Genomic DNA, 14,490 nt, shown 5'->3' with positions numbered 1-14,490 from the left:
ACTAAAATGTTTATGCATTAATTATATTTAACAGTATAACTCTTTGATATCATAGAAACAAGAGCGAACTAAACATTTTCATTTTCAGATTAAAATTCAGAAGGTGAAAATCATTATAAATGAACTTGGCAACTTTTGAAACTCTGTAGAACAGCGTTACCAACTTTTTACCTATAGCCATGTATGCTGAGGTAATTTTGACTTTCGATTATCCTTGTGTTGAAGAGATCTTGAAAGTTCAATACAGTCTTAGGCCTCTTTCACACGTCCGTGAAAATCACGCACGTTTTTCATGGACGTGTCAAAAGTGCGTTTTGCCCTCCGTGAGCCTTGTTTATGGCACACGTGTGTTCTCCGTGTGTTATCCGTGATAACACACGGAGAACGGGAACTTTATGCTCACCTGTCCCTAGAGTCGCTGTCCGTGGTGCTGATCTTCGGTCTCCGGTCCTGCCGACTCCCCGCTGCTGCAGCTTCCGGCCACAGTGAAGTGAATATTCAATGAGCATAATGAGCGGCGGTGGGAAGCAAGTGACAGCAGCGGCAGAGACAGGAGGGCTGGAGAAGGTGAGTAAACGGACCTAACTGAAGTAAACCGGTACGTGAGGAAACGGACCAAACACGTACGGGAGACACGGACGTGTGAAAGAGGCCTCATGAGACCTGAGAGAGTGTCATAAACCTCTTTCCAGCACAATTGAAGGATTTGGAGTACTATCAATCTATTGCAAATCAATCTGCCGTGAACCGAATTTTGGGGGAAAAATCTGGCACAGCTCGTTGGTTGTAATTTTTTTTTTTATAACCCTAGATTTAATGTTATTCATTAAATATACAGCATGTAAGCTATTCTTGAATAAAATTCAACTGCCATCAAATGATATTGTCACTGTTATTTGCTAGCCATACCTGAATATATGGCCCTATAATGGGGCAAATCTACCAGAGTGGGAGCAATGTCTGGGGTGAGCTACTTTCCTCTGTGATATCTATAATCTATATGACCTAATAATAAGCAATATGGACATAGATTATCAAGTAAGCATAAAAAAAAATCAATAGCTAAGATCTCGTTCAGACAAGCTTATTATATGGACGTGTCCTCCTGAGTTGAATTGAATAGTACAATGACAGCACACTAGTTAATATTATTTAATTGGGCTGTTCAGATACAGATTTATCACATAAACAGAGTGTGTGTGTGTGTGTGTGTGTGTGAAAAATATCACAACTTGCATTAGTCTCTTTCGGACTTTAGATGAAACTTGCCTATTCAAATCTATAGGTGCACTAGAAACGTGGATCCCCTATGGATCATCCGTACAGTGTCTGATTTTTACAGATACATTGCCATTATTAATGTAGGAAACAATTTCATTATGAACATTTGAAACTGTTGATGTATGAATATACAGTAGATGTCACACAGATGTAAAATCGGATACATGGATGCCAGACAGATGGCACACAAATTAAATATGGATGATGATACGGATGAAGATCAGAAGATTTTCTTACTCTCTTCTAAACCCGGCCTCCAATTATGGCTCCCTGCTAAAAAAAATATCTCCTGCACTGGCAACTGATGTATTTTGTTAGGAACAGTACATGCTTACAGTATATAATAGCAGGTTGTATCATTATAGTGTGTTGTCTTCCTGGCGCTCGAGTTCGGCACATCGCTGATCGGGTTGACAGATTACTGGGAGGAGCTGGGGAGGACCCAGCGGTCATTGTACACATTGGCACAAATGACAAAGTTAGAGGTAGGTGGAAGGTCCTTAAAGATGATTTCAGGGAATTAGGTTGTAAGCTTAAAGCATGGACCTCAAAGGTGGTATTTTCGGAAATACTACCTGTGCCACGAGCCACACCAGAGAGGCAAAGGGAGATCAGGGAGGTTAACAGGTGGCTCAGGAATTGGTGTAGGAAAGAGGGTTTTGGGTTCCTGGAGAATTGGGCCGACTTTTCAGTTGGCTAGAGATTCTATGCTAGGGATGGGCTGCATCTTAATGGGGAGGGTGCAGCTCTGCTGGGGCAGAAAATGGCTAGAAGGTTGGAGGAGTGTTTAAACTAGGAATGGGGGGGCGAGGGTATTCACTTTATAGAAGGGGAATGTAGTGCAGATAGTGACCAGGGCACAAGTAATGAAATTGGGGGTGGTACAGGGGGAAGGGTTAGGACAGTTAATACAGTAAGCAGGAATACAGGTACAGAGTCATACGTAACATGCATGTACACTAATGCCCGAAGCCTCACAAATAAGGTGGAGGAATTAGAATTAATATTGTTGGAAGAAAATTATGATATAGTGGGGATATCAGAGACATGGCTGGATGAGAGCTATGACTGGGCTGTTAATTTACAGGATTATAGCCTATTCAGGAATGACCGTACAAATAAGCGAGGGGGAGGTGTGTGTCTATATGTAAAATCATCCTTAAAACCCATCCTGCGTGACAACATATGTGAGGGTACTGAGAATGTAGAGTCCCTATGGGTGGAGATAAGGGGGGGGAGAATGAATAATAAAATACTGATAGGGGTGTGTTATAAGACGCCGAATATTATGGAAGAGGTAGAGAATCTCCTCATAAAGCAAATTGATAAAGCAGCGAGTCTCGGAGAGGTAATTATTATGGGGGACTTTAACTATCCTGATATAAATTGGGGAACAGAAACTTGCAGTTCCAGCAAAGGAAATAGATTTTTGATAACAATGAAAGATAATTACCTTTCACAAATGGTACAGGACCCCACAAGAGGGGGAGCACTACTAGACCTTGTACTAACCAATAGGCCAGACCGCATATCAAATATACAAGTTGGGGGTTACTTGGGGAATAGTGATCACAAAATAATAAGTTTTCATGTATTCTTTAGTAAGATGTCTAGTAGAAATTTTAAACGGTTGAGAGATGATCTAAGTGCAATAAACTGGGATGATGTACTAAGTAATGAAAGTACACAAAGCAAATGGGAGACTTTTATGAGCATCCTGAATAGGGCTTGTGCAGAAAATATACCCTATGGGAACAAACATGCTAGAAATAGGAGGAAACCCCTATGGCTAAATAGAGCTGTAAGGGAAGCAATAAAAGAAAAACAGAAAGCCTTAAAAGAATTAAAGAGGGTAGGTAGTGATGAGGCATTATATAATTATAGAAAATTAAATAAAATATGTAAAAAGCAAATTAAGTTAGCTAAGTTTGAGACAGAGAGACTCATTGCGAGAGAAAGTAAAAATAATCCTAAAATATTCTTTAACTACATAAACAGTAAAAAACTGAAAAGCGATAGTGTTGGCCCCCTTAAAAATAGTCTTGGTGAAATGGTGGAGGGAGATGAGGGTAAAACCAACCTGCTGAATGACTTTTTTTCTATACAGTTTTTATACAAGAAAATGCCATGGCAGATGACATGACCAGTGATACCATAAATTCACCCTTGAATATTACCTGCTTAACCCAGCAGGAAGTACGCCGCCGCCTCAAAATCACTAAGGTTGACAAATCTCCGGGCCCGGATGGCATACACCCCAGAGTACTACAGGAATTGAGTTCTGTGATAGATAGACCATTATTTTTAATCTTCTCAGATTCCTTAATAACAGGGTCGGTACCGCAGGACTGGCGCATAGCAAATGTGGTGCCAATATTCAAAAAGGGGACAAAAACTGAGCCGGGAAATTATAGGCCGGTAAGTTTAACCTCTACGGTTGGTAAAATCCTTGAGGGTTTCTTGAGAGATGCTATACTGGAGTATCTCAAGAAAAATAACCTTATGACAGAGTATCAACATGGGTTTATGAGGGATCGATCCTGTCAAACTAATTTGATCAGCTTCTATGAAGAGGTAAGTTCAAGCCTCGACCAGGGAAATGCAGTGGATGTTGTGTATATGGACTTTTCAAAAGCTTTTGATACGGTGCCACACAAAAGGTTGGTACATAAAATGAGAATAATGGGGATAGGGGAAAATATGTGTAACTGGGTTAAAAATTGGCTCAGTGATAGGAAACAAAGGGTGGTTATTAATGGTACGTACTCGGACTGGGTCTCAGTTCATAGTGGGGTACCACAGGGGTCAGTATTGGGCCCGCTTCTTTTCAACATATTTATAAATGACCTTGTTGGGGGCATGCGGAGTAGAATTTAAATATTTGCAGATGATACTAAACTCTGCAGGGTAATCAATACAGAGGAGGATAATTTTATATTACAGGGAGATTTATGTAAATTGGAGGATTGGGCTGAGAAGTGGCAATTGAAGTTTAATGTAGATAAATGTAAGGTCATGCACTTGGGTAGAGGAAATAACATTTATGATTATGTACTTAATTGTAGAACACAATTAAAACAGACACAGAAAAAGACTTGGGTGTATGGGTGGATGGTAAACTTCACTTTAGTGGACAGTGTCAGGCAACTGCTGCCAGGGCTAATAAAATAATGGGATGTATTAAAAGAGGTATAAGTGTTCATGAAAAAAATATACCTCTGTACAAGTCACTAGTGCGACCGCACTTAGAATACTGTGTACAATTCTGGTCACCGATATATAAGAAGGACATAGCTGAACTGGAGAGGGTGCAGAGAAGAGCCACCAAGATTATTAGAGGAATGGGTGGGCTGCAATACCAAGACAGGTTATTAAACTTGGGGTTATTTAGTCTGGAAAAACGAAGGCTTAGGGGGGATCTAATCACAATGTATAAATATATGAGGGGACAGTACAGAGACCTTTCCAAAGATCTTTTTACACCTAGGCCTGCGACTGGAACACGGGGGCATCCGCTACGTCTTGAGGAAAGAAGGTTTAATCATAATCACAGACGAGGATTCTTTACTGTGCGAGCAGTGAGACTATGGAACTCTCTGCCGCATGATGTTGTAATGAGTGATTCACTACTAACATTTAAGCAGAGCCTGTATGCCTTTCTTGAAAAATTTAATATTACCAGTTATGTATATTAGATTTTATGACAGGGTATTGATCCAGGGAACTAGTCTGATTGCCGGATGTGGAGTCAGGAAGGAAATTTTTTCCCCATTGGAACTTGTTTGCCACATTGGGGTTTTTTTTGCCTTCCTCTGGATCAACATGTTAGGCTACAGGTTGAACTAGATGGACTTAGAGTCTCCCTTCAACCTTAAAAACTATGATACTATGATACTATGATTATCTTTTACTAAAAGTAGTTTACATTCCTGTTTGAAAAACACGTACAAAAAGTTAAGTGGCATATTAATACCCTTCCCAGCATCCGCCATATATGAACAGTGCAAGTTGGGAGTTGGTGTATGGAGAAGAGGCTCAACCTATAGAGGCGTTAAGTCATCGCGTTCCTTGCAGATAGTGGCTTTGACACATACCCAGGATCTCCCGCTAACAGGGGTGAAGTTGAGCTCCGCTCACAACGATTACCATGTTAAATGCCAATGTCAACTTGCAGAAGACTCTTATGTCTGCCATCACTATGCTCTGTTGAAGCCCAGTTTATATTTGGACTTCAAAGGAGAAAGTGATTTTTTCATTATATACAAGGTGTAACGCTCAGGGCCAGGGTGGTGGCAGTGAGCAGAATTAGTGGACCCACATGACCACATGGGAGACCCAGGCTTACCCCTTAGAGGGAGGGGCTTAACTAAGCACCTACCGAGAGGCGGACGCCAGGTACCACTCCCAGAGCAATTATCGGGACTACGGCTGCTGACCCCCAAGACAGGTGATGAACTCAGGTATAGACAGGTACAGGTGGGGTGACTAAGGCAGGCTGGCCAGGCAGGTACTGACAGGAATGGTGGGCATGGCAGGGACAGCCAGATATGGGAAGGCAGGTATTGGAGACAGACACAGGGATAACAGGGCAGGAACACAGGACCTGACATCTAGCTAGGGAGCAGACTGAAGACTGACTGACTAAATAGAGGCGTTGTGCAGGCCCCTCTCCTAAAGGGAGGATGCCTTAAATACACTGTGCCTCTCAGTCATAGGCTGACAGGCATTTCCTATAAATAGCACACCGGTCTTTTAGGAGGAGGGTCGGTATGCGCGCGCGTGTCTCAGGTGCACTCTTGGGAACCCTGTGCGGCATGTACAGGGCGTGGGAAGGGAAGGAGTAAGTAGCACACATGGATGACCAGGGGAGTGCAGGGGAGGATGCGACCCGGCCTGGATGGCGAGTTTACCAGCAGAGACGCCGGCACTACACAAGGGAATAACAGAGTATAAAATAATAAAGTTTTAAGAAATATAAAAAAAAATATTTTTAAAATATTTTTAAAAATGCAATTATTTGGTGTCACTTTCTTCATAATAGAGATATCAAAATATAAATTTAGTAACCTTGTTAAAAAAAAAGTTAAAACAACAATAGTGCAGTTTATTGGACACTGCAGTGTACAAAAAAAACAATAAATAAAAAATGATCAGAACATCATATTTATCCCAAAGTGATAACAATAAAAACATCTGCATGCCCCGCAATAAACAAATTCTCACACAGGTCCATCAATCAAATATTCTAAATGTTATGGATCTCAGAAATAGGTGACTGAGACAAAGAAACATTCTTTTTACAAATTATTTGAACTTTTCTCACCATTTCAAGGTACAGCTTGTTCCACAAAAAACAAGCCCTGATATGGCTATGTGGCCGGAAAAGTAAAAAAAGATCGCTTTTGGAGGAAGGGTAATAAAAAAGGAAAATTGGCCATGTGAGGAAGAAGGTAAGGGATTTGCTTGGGACTCAAATATTCTTTCGCTAATAATAGAATAAAAGGAGAACTGATGCTCTAGGAGTCCCCAAGAGTTTTTATTTACTCCCCTGCTATGATGATGTTCCATAAATGCACGTGACCACTGTAGTCAGTCACTGGCCTTAGTAATGATGTTCATGTGTGGCAAGACTTCTAAGGCCAGTGACAGGCTGCAGCCACCATGAAGATGTATAGGATGGCATGAGACCATTATAACATGGAAGCAAACAAAGACCACTGGGGATCACTGGATCCTAACAATTCTGGGAATATTGATCTTTTTTTAAAAAAAAAATGAATCAACTTTCTAGCTAATAGGCATTTTGCAAGGTCCTGAACACAGAAATTGAAGAGGACACAATGCTGCTGCACAGTTTACACCAATATGTCCGCTGCTGCCTTTAAGATCACTTGAACATGATATCTTTTCCAGTCCTGTGATATTTATTTTACCCATAGGTGGCGCTATCTTTCGGAGGGATGGTGGCCGAGACAAATTTAAGTATTAAAGATCGGAGAATGTGTCACTGCCCAATTTGATACATTTACTTTTCAGGTCTTTACGGAAAACTTGATAAAAAGCCGAGGGTTAGCTATGGTAGAGGTTATGTTGAAAGTCATGAAGTATAACAACATTTGTGTACTTGCTCTGGAAGTTCAAATATTTACAATACTTACATTTGTAAAAGAGAAATAAAGAAGTAAGCAATGTAACCTAAAATAATAAATTCTATGGGTCATTTCTATAGTACATGCCTATTAAGACTGAGTTGAAGTCTAACCAGAAGTACCACCATCTTTGGTCTCCAGCCCTATCCACAAGCAAGGACTTCATTGTCTTAGATCCTACCCACAGTCAATTAAAGTTACCAAATTTTCCACCAAAATCTCCACCTCTCAATAACGTATACAGCATACTCAATATGTTAGCACTTACCTATTGCTTGGACTAATTTTTATCGCTGAAGTTATTTTCTTTTCCTGAGGGATAAGTCTTCTGACTAAGACACGTTTTGAGTTAGAAGTTTAAGAATATCCATCTCTCACCAGAAATCTAGTTTTAGACAATATAAAGTAAAATAAATAAAACAAAATGATCCTTGTGATGTAGCTGGGTGTTGCTGATCAATGAGGAGAAGGCACTGTGTGTATTAAGAAGCCTTACAGTAAAAATCTATCAACTGGAACTGTGTGGCTGCTTCCTCATTTTCTCATCTTGTTCTGTTTGCACCGACTTCCTTAACGGCTGTTTGCCACATTACTTCCTTTTACATTCTCTGAATGCTCTTTTATGACAGAGGGATTGCATTGCATAATAACTAAACATGTCAGTGAACCCATGTCGACCGAAAACCATTTACCAATATTGAACTTTCCATGTGATAAGCAGATGATAATTAAAATTTTCTTGCAATTTCGTTATGTATGGCTTGTTCACTTGTGCGCATAATTGTGAGGATGTTGAAACGGTATTCCCATCGTAGATACTTCTAGAATATAAAAGGATATGCCACAAATGTCTGACAGATGTGCGCCCTACCTCAAGAAGTCACTTAAATCTTCAGAATTGGGGTCACCAAAGCCACCTACCACATAGTGAGAAATCTGTCGAAGGTAGATTTGAGTCGCAGATGAGGGAACCACATCTATCAGTCAAATGTGTCAATCATAGCAATATTAGGAAGAAAATGCTCCACAGCACCATACAGAAAAAGGGGTGGGTCTTGATTCTACTGAATCGCCACATAAGGCACAAACTCAAAAGCATATCATGAGAGGGAAGACAAGAGTTTTTTTAGTGCAAAAACGGTACAAATTTTATTCATAATGCAAGACACAGAGTGAACATCCAGATGTCATAAAAACATATTAAAAGAATAGGACGGACAACCCCCCATGTGGTCAAAGGTGATCCATATTGGGACATGTTTGCTCAAGAGCTTAATTATGTACTAAAAAGTCCATAGGTTCATACAGACCCTAAATGCAAGGTTAGATGTCTATGTAATAATATTAAATTCCATGTGGAAAACAGAAAGACAGCTAACCAAAGCTTATATGCATATATGGCTGTATATTTGCCAACAGTCCCAGGAGGACCTACGTACAGGCAAGGGTACAAGAGTGAAAAAGCCTTCCTATGGCTTCTCAGCCAGGACAGACAGGTTTGATAAGGGGGGGCCCGTCCGGGGAGGGCCTCAGAAGAGCCTACATACGTTTCAATTTCTTTAAAATCTTCGTCAGGGAGGAGGCATCTCACAGCCATCTTCCATGACGCCAGGCTTCAAATATCAAAAGGTGAGCGCGGACCCGGAAGTCTCACAAGCGGCGCTCGCGTCGACATACCAGGCAAGTACCGCGAGACACTAGCCGTCACGTCATAATCGCGCATGCGCGGGAGCGGAGACGCATCGCCGAGGCTCTCGCGCATGCGTGCAACGTTCAGACAGTAGCGGCTACGCGCAGACAAGTCCCAGATCCGACGCGTTCGCACAGAGACAGCCGTGTATCACAGTATGATGAGTATAATAGAAGATCCCTACACATGTAAGTACAAACAATCAGATCAATTCATGCAGTGCCATATTTCTAGCATGTGAGTTTTCAATGTCAGGGGATCCATTCTTCACTTTCTGTGGGGGTCCAGTTATATCATTTCTCACGCACATTGTTATAAACTTAATTTCTATGTCCTATAAAGAGAAAAACAGGGAATATAAGTATCTCAAAGAACTGAGCGCCATAGGAGATTACAGGATGACATAAAAGGTTAAAAAAAAATTAAAAATGGACAAAGGATGCAAGTGGGAGGGAGGCGGTGGGTCCACAATATACCAATAGAGACCAACGTCAGGGATTACACAAAGTGGGTTGGTCTGATGAAGCGGTAGTTACTAGAGTTGAGCGCGGTTCGCGGTTCGAGGTTCTCCAGTTCTAGGCTCGAGTGATTTTGGGGGCTGTTCGAGATCGAACTAGAACTCGAGCTTTTTGCAAAAGCTCGATAGTTCTAGATACGTTCGAGAACGGTTCTAGCAGCAAAAAGCAGGGCTTTTTACAGCTACAGTGTGCAGGAGCCATCGCTGGCAGCCTGCCAGAAGCTGGTAACCAAGATAAACATCGGGTATCCAACCAAATCGCTTTGGTTAGTAACCTGATGTTTATCCTAGTTACGTGCAGGAAGCCCACACTTCCCCGCTCAGCTCGCTCCGCCCCCTCCTGCCCGCGGCATGTACACATACACACACACACACACACACACACACACATGGTCCCGCTCGGCTTACCTGCGGTGATGAAGTCCCGCCATCCCGACCTCAGCGCTGTCACTGTCCTCCATGGCCGGCCCTTGTCACATCACCTCTCGCTTCCGACCCGAGACTGACTAGCGGTGACGTCACGGGCCTCTCGCGATACTTGGTGTGAAGGCGCCGGTCATTGAACTCAGTGACAGGGGCTGTCAGTGTGCTGGAGATCAGCGCAGGTAATGTACCTCGCTGACAGCGGCACTTGTCATCCCCTGCAGTGACCTGGGCTGACCCATTGATGTTAGCTCAGGTCACTGCACTGCTCTCCCAGCCAATGGGGAACATCCTGCTCTTCATTGACTGGGACAGTGTGGATCGTCATGGCAACCCCTTGGATTACACCAGACCTGGATTTGTTTTTCTTTCTAATAAATTGGTTAAAGAGGGAATGTTTTGGGGAGTGTTTTTTCAAATAAAAATGTGTTTGTCGTCTATTTTTTTTATTACTCACTGGGTTGGTGATGTCGGGTATCTGATAGACGCCTGACCTCACCAACCCCAGGGCTTGATACCAGGTGACATTACACATCTGGTATTAACCCCATATATTACCCCGTTTGCCACCGCACCAGGGCGCGGGATGAGCTGGGGCGAAGCACCAGGATTGGCGCATCTAATGGATGCGCCACTTCTGGGGCGGCTGCGGCCTGCTATTTTTAGGCTGGGGAGAGTCCAATAACCATGGACCTCCTTAGTCTGAGAATATCAGACCCCAGCTGTCTGCTTTACCTTGGCTGGTGATCCAATTTTGGGGGGACCCCTACGTGTTTTTTTTCTTTAATTATTTAATTAATTTAAAATAACAGCGTGGGGTAACCACAGTTTTGGATTACCAGCCAAGGTGAGGTTGCCAGCTGTGGTCTGCAGGCTGCAGCCGTCTGCTTTACCCTAGCTGGCTACAAAAATAGGGGGAACCCTACGTCATTTTTTTTTTCATTTTTTTGGCTAAATACAAAGCTAAGCACCCCTTAGTGCCACATGAAAGGCACCAAAGGGTGCAAAATTACAAAATGCAGGAGAGTGGGACATTATGTGTCTTTCTGCCATTATAATGACAGAAAAGACTGATATGAAGTGCACAAGCACAAGAAAATCACCAGAGCGCTCTACGCTGTGAAAAGCAGTAGAAAATGGCACTGGAGTGAACATGTGACCGCCTCATGTAGGATGAAGCTATGGATCCTGGGTAAATTTATGCATTTACCCTCATTCAGTTTTTTTGCAGTACACAAAAAAAACGGAAGGCACACGGATGACAAACAGATGACATACGGACCGTCTACGGAACGAAAACGGATGCCACACGGATGCACCCGTGAAAAAAAACGGACTGTTTTTTGCAGACCACAAAAATGGATCGGTCGTGTTATTGTAGCCTTATTTTGATCTGCCGTTTATAAACAGCAGGCAGAAATAAGTGAATAACGCCCCCCAGCGTCAGAAAATCTCCGGGATTTCAGGGCTAGCTGAGACCCTGGAGATCATGATTCAGGACGTTTTTTCCGGTCCCCGCTCACGTGATCACCGGTATACACCGTACACCGATGATCACGTTACAGTAAATGACAGCGCCGGTAAAAAATTATTTATCTCCCATCTGGCATGAACAAACACTTCTCCACTTCTTCTCCACTTCTTCTCCACTTTTTCTCCACTTTTTCTCCACTTTTTCTCCATTTTTTCTCCACTTTTTCTACATTTTTTCTCCATTTTTTCTCCACTTTTTCTCCATTTTTTCTACACTTTTTCTCCACTTTTTCTCCACTTTTTCTCCACTTTTTCTCCACTTTTTCTCCACTTTTTCTCCACTTTTTCTCCCCTTTTTCTCCACTTTTTCTCCGTTCTTTTTCTCCGTTCTTTTTCTCCGTTCTGTTTCTATGGACGGTCTACCCATTAGCTCTGCCATGCACAGCGTAGCTCTACACCTACTGCACATGTTACTTTATGATTGACATCTCTTTCGTACCAGAGCTGTCTAAGCCTACTCTGACCCCATATTTGTCATTACTATATTGTCCTTGTACTGTATTATGACATTTGTATCATGTGTTTCATTTCTTGCTGTGTTGCAATTTTTTTGCTGCATCCCAATTGTACCTCTACATTGTTCGAGTTCATGTTATTGTTCTCTCACTCTTATGTGATACTGATTATTGTCATTTTTCATGATTACATGCAGATAAGTCCAATCTGACGAAGGCTCAGGCCGAAACGTCATTTGTAACTTGTTTTGGACAAAAACATATATGCTTATGAAAATTTTTTTTTTCTTAATACGGACCAATAAAGAGTGATTTTGCATTACTATCCGTTGTGAAATACTGACTTAGTCTGGGAGATTTAGAGTGCCGAGGTTACTCACTAATTTTATCTATTATTACCTCTGAGCATCTATATACCAGTGAGCAGAGCTTCCTCTACAGTAGTTCTCCTGATTAGGCATGCCCTTACCTCATGAGCAGGGCATTGCAGCTTTGGTAGCAACCATTACGACATGGACTCTGCTGCTGTGAACCCGGGGAGAGTGAGTGCAGATTCATTGCACCCACACTCCTCACATGAAGGGTCCGCACTCCTAGAAAATGGGGGATACGTTCCCTGAGTGTCTCCCCCCCATATTCTAGACGGTCCAGAGTCGTCGTGGGACCCCTTTATTTTTTTTCTTACAATAAATTGGTGAAAGAGGAAATGTTTTGGGGACTGTTTTTTCAAATAAATTTCTTTTGTCGATTTTTTGTTTTTGTTAGTACTGACAGTTTATGATGTCGGGTATCTAATAGACGCCATGACATCACAAACTGCTGGGCTTGATCTCAGGTGACTTTACAACTAGTATCAACCCGATTTATTACCCCGTTTGCCACTGCACCAGGGAACGGGATGAGCTGGGGTGAAGCGCCAGGATTGGCGCATCTAGTTGATGCGCCACGTCTGGGGTGCCTGCGGCCTGCTATTTTTAGGCTGTGAAGGCCCAATAACTATGGACCTTCCCACCCTGAGAATACCAGACCACAGCTGTCCGCTTTACCTTGGCTGGTGATCCAATTTGGAGGGGACCCTACTTTTTTTGTGTAATTATTAATATTTATAAAATAATTATAAAAAAAGAGCCTGGGGGGACCTCCACATTGGATCCCCAACCACGGTAAAGCTGCCAGCTGTGGTTTTCAGGCTACAGACATCTGCTTTACCCTAGCTGGCTATCAAAAATGGGGGGACCCAATGTCATTTTTTTTTTTAACTTTTTTTTAAATAGAAAAAATTAATGGGCTTCCCTGTATTTTGATTGCCAACCAAGGTAACGACAGGCAGATGGGGGTGGCAACCCATAGCTGTCTGCTTTATCTGCGCTGAGAATCAAAAATACCGCGGAGCGCTATGTCATTTTTTTTAAAGATTTCTTTTTACCGCACTGTGATGTCCAGCAATCAAAATACAGGGAAGCCCATTTTGTTTTTAGTTATTTAAATAAATAATTAAAAAAAATATATATGGGCTCCCGCTGCATTTTTTGTATTGCTAGCTAAGGGTAATCCAAGCAGCTACTGGCTGCTAACCCCCACTGCTTGGTGTTACCTTCACTGGCAATGGAAAATCCAGGGAAGCATTTTTTAATTTTTTGGCCAAAAAACTACAAAAAAGGGACGTGAGCTTCGCCATATTTTTGTATGCCAGCCAGGTATAGCAGGCAGGTGCTGGAAGAGTTGGATACAGCGCCAGAAGATGGCGCTTCTATGAAAGTGTCATTTTCTGAGGCGGCTGCAGACTGCAATTCGCAGCAGTGGGGCCCAGAAAGCTCAGGCCAACCTGTGCTGCGTATTCCAATCCCCAGCTGCCTAGATGTACCTGGCTGGACACAAAAATGGAGCGAAGCCTACGTCATTTGTTTTCTAATTATTTCATGAAATTCATGAAATAATAAGAAAAGGGCTTCCCTTTATTTTTGGTTCCCAGCCGGGTACAAATAGGCAACTGGGGGTTGGGGGCAGCCGTACCTGCCTGCTGTACCTGGCTAGCATACAAAAATATGGCGAAGCCCACATAATTTTTTCAGCAAAAAACTTCTGCATACAGTCCTGGATGGAGTATGCTGAGTATGCTGAGCCTTGTAGTTCTGCAGCTGCTGTGTGTCTGTATGGAGAAGAGCAGACAGCAGCTGCAGAACTACAAGGCTCAGCATACTCCATCCAGGACTGATTGCAGAAGTTTTTTGCCCACCAAAAAAATGACGTGGGCTTCGCCATATTTTTGTATGCTAGCCAGGTACAGCATGCAGCCACGGGCTGCCTCCAACCCCCAGTTGCCTATTTGTACCCGGCTGGGAACCAAAAATATAGGGAAGCCCTTTTTTTTTTAATTATTTCACTTATTTCATGAAATAATTAAAAAACAAATGACGTGGGCTTCGCCCCATTTTTGTGTCC

General features: G+C 42.4%; 1 protein-coding gene across 3 annotated transcripts in view; it reads right to left on the bottom strand.

Annotated features, from left to right (window-relative positions):
* SYK (spleen associated tyrosine kinase) overlaps positions 1–7,973 on the bottom strand; it is a 216,659-nt gene extending 208,686 nt beyond the window's left edge. For 2 of the 3 annotated variants that reach the window (XM_075340656.1, XM_075340672.1), the window contains exon 1: positions 7,699–7,895. The gene's annotated coding sequence lies outside the window, so the exon portion shown is untranslated. Of the gene's footprint in view, positions 1–7,698; positions 7,896–7,926 lie in introns of those variants that run through there. The other variant, XM_075340664.1, reaches the window with a different exon arrangement.
* Positions 7,974–14,490: the final 6,517 nt, after the last annotated feature.

The sequence above is a fragment of the Anomaloglossus baeobatrachus genome, chromosome 1 (genome assembly GCF_048569485.1).
Source record: "Anomaloglossus baeobatrachus isolate aAnoBae1 chromosome 1, aAnoBae1.hap1, whole genome shotgun sequence".
Lineage (NCBI taxonomy): Eukaryota > Metazoa > Chordata > Amphibia > Anura > Aromobatidae > Anomaloglossus > Anomaloglossus baeobatrachus.
The sequence above is the reverse complement of the archived record's forward strand: the minus strand, read 5'-3'. Positions and strand labels throughout refer to the sequence as shown.